This window comes from Magnolia sinica, chromosome 13, assembly GCF_029962835.1.
Source record: "Magnolia sinica isolate HGM2019 chromosome 13, MsV1, whole genome shotgun sequence".
NCBI lineage: Eukaryota > Viridiplantae > Streptophyta > Magnoliopsida > Magnoliales > Magnoliaceae > Magnolia > Magnolia sinica.
Genome location: NC_080585.1, coordinates 51,709,183 through 51,714,372, shown reverse-complemented (window position 1 = coordinate 51,714,372; position 5,190 = coordinate 51,709,183). Strand labels below are relative to the sequence as shown.

The 5,190-nt window shown below is 38.4% G+C and overlaps 1 non-coding gene across 1 annotated transcript; it reads left to right on the top strand.

Moving 5' to 3' along the window:
• Positions 1-2,786: 2,786 nt before the first annotated feature.
• Positions 2,787-2,890, top strand: LOC131224515 (small nucleolar RNA R71). The gene has a single exon (XR_009160993.1). It is a non-coding gene; the product is annotated as a small nucleolar RNA R71 (small nucleolar RNA).
• The last annotated feature ends 2,300 nt before the right edge of the window (positions 2,891-5,190 follow it).

The window sequence follows — 5,190 nt, the reverse complement described above, 5'->3', positions numbered from 1 at the left end:
AATGTTAAAATCACAACTATCCTTCAAAATCACTTTGAATTCAATAGAAATTCAGTAAAAATTTTAAAATTTTCACAAATTTTGCTCAAGACCAAGAAAATACTGATTAGGTAACCTAATCTCCCACCCCCAACCTAAAATCGACATTGTCCTCAATGTAAAAGAAATAAACAAGCAATGCACATGGGACAACGAGAATAAAAGAGGAGTGATGAAAAGATAATACCTGGATGGAGAATCAAGAAGCTTTCTCAAAATTTGTGAAAAATTTCAACGTAAAAGCGAGTTAGCACAAGAGAGAAATCAACATAAGCAAAAATAACAAAAAGAAAAACAAAAGAAGATCCTACCTATACCACTTTCGCAGGTGCTCTCGATTGCATTTAGCGCATGCAACAAGCCTTTAAACCCCTAGGTTACCCCTAGTGGACGAGTTGTAGTCTCGTGAGGGTTTGCAGTAATGTTACCCACAAACATTGAAGTAACTAACTAAGAAAAATGAAAATGAATGAAATAAAAAGCAAGACAATAAAGCAAAAGGCTGGGTTGCCTCCCATGAGCGCTAAGTTTAACGTCTTCAGCCAGACAAGAACGGACCATGAATGAAATAATCTTTATAACCAGGGTCCGCCAAAGAAATTACCTCAACACTTTCATTAACCGATCCCAGACAAGTGATGTGAGTTCCCATGAACTGTGCTATCTGAAATAAGGCAACTGACACTGTCGTCAAATAATTTAAGGACTTCTGCTCGAACGACTTCTTCTATGTTAGGATCACGCTTCCTTTGCATGTTATGCGATATTACCACAGCATGATCCATCCATACAGTGGGGCATACTCCCTGGATTTTTTCTATCTTCCGTTCAATTGCTGCCTTATATGCTCTAAGAACATTAAGCAGCCTGCTCGCCTTTGTCTTCTCAGAGTTACAAACTGTGCTGTCAGGAAGAGTCTCAGAGGGATGAAGAGGTTCCACTTTCGCTCTCCATTTTTCAGTCTCCAATATAGGAGTAGAGTCGAGCAATGCATTGACTTCATGGATGGGACTATCAATGTCAAAATCCATGCCCGATTGTGCTAAGCAGGTCTCAAGAGGATCTTCAAAAGATGTACGGAAGGAGTCCTGCACAAGGCTCTCGATCATGTCCACTTCAAATATGTCATCCAAATCTGAGGGTTGTTGTCCTGCATTAAAAACATTGAGTTTAATATTCATGTTACCAAAGGACAATTTCATAACTCCATTCCTGCAATTGATAATAGCATTAGATGTGGCCAAAAATGGACGACCCAAAATGACTGGGATCTGACTATGAAGATTCTGGACAGGCTGAGTATCTATAACTATGAAATCCACTGGAAAATAAAATTTATCAACCTGGATTAACACATCTTCAATAACACCCCGGGGCACCTTGATAGATCTATCGGCTAGTTGTAATCTTACCTTAGTCGGTTTCAGCTCACCAAGTCCTAGCTGCTCATAAACCGAATATGGTAACAAATTGACGCTCGCCCCTAAATCAAGTAATGCCTTCCCGATCTTATGATCTCCTATGCCGCAAGAAATGGTGGGAGCTCCTGGATCCCTAAATTTAGGAGGGGTGTTATGTTGAATCATGGAGCTGAGCTGCTCTACAAGGAAGACTTTCTTATGAACATTCTGCTTACGCTTTTGAGTGCATAAATCTTTAAGAAACTTAGAGTAAGCAGGGACTTGCTTGATAGCGTCAAGCAACGGGATGTTGACTTGCACTTTTTGAAACACATCCAAGATTTTATCATAGTTATTTCTTTTCTTTATTGGTGCCAGACGTTGAGGAAAGGGTGCTTTGGGCACATAAGGTGGCACATTAGTGGCTCTTGGAGAGTTAGAGAGCTTTTGGACTTTGGATGCATTGGTATGGCTCTCTACTTCATCTTGATCTTCTGTTTTAGAATTTGATTCATCCCCAGGCATCTCTATTCTGTTATCAATCTGCTTGCCTGACCTAAGGGTAGTGATCGATTTGGCCTGTTCATGATATTGCCCTTGGTTGGAATTAGAGCCAATCTCATACTGTCCCTTATGTAAGCTTTGCTGGTTGGCCAGTAAGGTTTGTTGGGTGTCTTTTTGGAATGGAGAGAACTCTGCATGAAAAGATGGAGTGTATCCTCAAGAGATGGTTTCCTTGATTGTGTAGGCAGTTGTTGATATTGAGGAAACTGTTGAGGTTGTTGACTGCCAACTTGGAGGTGTGGTTGCATGGGAGGATTTTCAGATGGTCCTCATTGTTGTGGTCCTTTTGCCCAAGAGAAATTTGGATGTCTAGCCCACCCTGGGTTGTATGTGTTCGAGTAAGGATCATTCCCTGATTTTTGAAAAGTGTTCATAGCATGAACTTGTTCAGAGAGAAGTTCTGGGAATGCTGCACCAGATGGACAAGACTGCATAGGATGGGCAGGACTAGAACATGTGGCATATGCCTCGACTTGAGCTGTTTGTGGTGGTCCATTATTTAATACCAGAGCATCAACTTTCTTTGTCAGGTTATCAAGCTTGGCGCTCAGCTCTGGCATGACTCCTATCTCATATATACCACCTCTCTTCTGTGGTTGGGGACTTCTGTCACCTCTATTTGAATAATCCCATTGCTGGGAATTTTCGCACAAGGTTTTAAAGAAGTTCCACGCTTCGACATCACTTTTGGTCATGAATGACCCTCCACTGGTGGCATCAACCATGCGACGGTTCTGTGGTGTCAGACCGTCATAGAAGTATTGAACTTGTTGCCACTTCTCAAAACCATGGTGAGGACTAAGAAGCAAGTCCTTCCATCTTTCCCAACATTCATGAAAGTGCTCGCCCTCTTTTTGTGTGAAGTTAGTAATTTCTCTACGGAGGGCATTGGTTTTGTGAACGGGGAAGAACTTGTTTAAGAACTTCTTAGACAGTTGGTCCCATGTAGTGATAGATCCAACTTCTAGATAATTCAACCATGCTTTCGCCTTATCCTTCAAAGAAAAAGGAAACAGGCGTAGGCGGATCGAATCGTCTGAGAAGTTTTGGAACTTAAAGGTGGAGCAAATGTTTAAGAATTCTTTCACACGATGATATGGGTCCTCCTTGTCCAATCCATAAAAGGATGGCAACAATTGTATGACTCCAGGTTTAAGTTCAAAGTGTGCTGTCGTAGTGGTTGGCAACACTATGCATGAAGGCGCATTAAATTGGACAGGAGCTGAATAATCTTTGAGAGCTTTAACTTCAGTCTCATTCACCATTTCAACAGGATTATTTCTCAATCTTTCACGAATTGTTCTTTCAATCTCAGGATCAAACGGTGCTAGTTCTATGTTCAGAGATCTACGTCCTAGCATAAACTATGTTATCAATATAAGAAAGAAAACTAAACTAAGATGCAACCTAAGATGAATAAAACTAAAGGAAAAAGTTATGAATTCCTAAGAACAAGAGAAAGCTATGTAAACGAGAATTGGAAAGAAGAACCCGAGAAAAGGAGATGATGAATGTCTGAAGATTTGAGAGCTCCTCCTTTTGAAGACAATGTTATTTAGCAGCTTCCTTCCTTAATTCCTGTAAACAAAAAGAAAATAAAAATAAATTAAATTTACTAAAATAATGCTAGAAAGAAAAAAAAAGAAAAAAAAAAAGAAAAAAAAAAAAAGAAAAAAAATCCTAAGCAACGGTTAATTTCTAAAAAGAAAGTTTGTAATCTTAGAAATAAAAACTAAGTTAGTTTCTAAAAAGGGAAAAAAATTTCTAAAACTAGAAAATAGAAAGTTACTTGAAAGAAGAATCAGAATCTAGAATTAGAAAATAGGAAATTTCTAAAAATAAAATAAAATAGCCTAGAAATAGAAACTTTCTAAAAAAAAAAATAAAACCTTAATTCTAAAAATAGAAATTAGAAAAAAATAGAAAATTTGAAAAGAGATTACCAAATTAGTAGTTTATGTCAGGTCCCTACAAAACAGAAAATAGGTTAGTTTCTAAAAAAAATTTAACCTAAAGTTAGTAAAAAAACCTAAGACTATGAATTATGATAAGAGAGAATCTTAAATCCAATTGGACCGAAACAGTCCCCGGCAACGGCGCCAAAAACTTGATGTTTTATTTAAACCAACACGATTTAAATGATTTTTAAACTCGCAAGTATACGAATCAGATGCAGATACGGTACGTATTACGAGATCGTTCCCACGAGGACTGGTCGTCACAATTCAAATCTATGATTCTCCTTAACTAATCCAACAAATAATGAAATGAATTACTAAGCACAATTTTATGAAAAACAATTAATTAAGAACAGGGAAGAAAATTCAATCAGAGAGAGAGCACTAGGACTTTCGAATCCACCCCTAATTATCCTAACCCTTGTTTTGTCTGTTGATTCACCTTGATCTAGATTGATACCACTTATACAGAGAAAGCACAATCTGTGTCCTTAATCGGGCATACAGACTGTCTAATTCCTTTAAGCAATGCCATGAATGACATATCCCATGTCCTTGGTCGGGTACATGGAATGTACATTCATTAAAGCACCCTGTTTCTTCCTCTATAGGAAACTTGTTCTTGATCAGACACAAGCACCTATAATAAGCATCCAAACAACATCCATATATATACTTTAATCAAGTTCATAGATGGAGAAGTATAGAATTTAAACCCATAAAGCCCACTTAAAGAAAGAAACAAATTAATTGAAATTCAAAGTAAATCAACCAATACAAGAGCTAATCAAATTAGGGGCTTCATCTCAGCCCTAGCTGAGAGATTAGTGACCCATAAAATCCATAAAAAATATTAAATAAAATTCATAAAAGAAACGTCAAACCAAACAATCTCTCTCTCTCTTCTTTCTTCTCTTTCTTCTCTTTCTTCTCTCCCTTGCTCCAGATCTGGAATCCCCTGGTTCCCAATGCCTTTCCCACGTCTAAAACTCCCCTTTCATAGCTGCTGGATGGCTGGGGTTGGTGGCAGAGTCGTAGAAGGACTCGGAGTACAAATTTTTGCAGCCGTGATCGGTGGGCCCCACAGAGGTGTTTTCTGGAAAATCCACCCTGTCCATTGGATTCAGAACGAAATTTCAGTCAAGAATGGGTGGTTTTGAATGTCCATTGACACGGCCCAGAGAAGAAATTACAAAAAGATCAGTTTTGAATGTCGCCGGGTAGCCCTT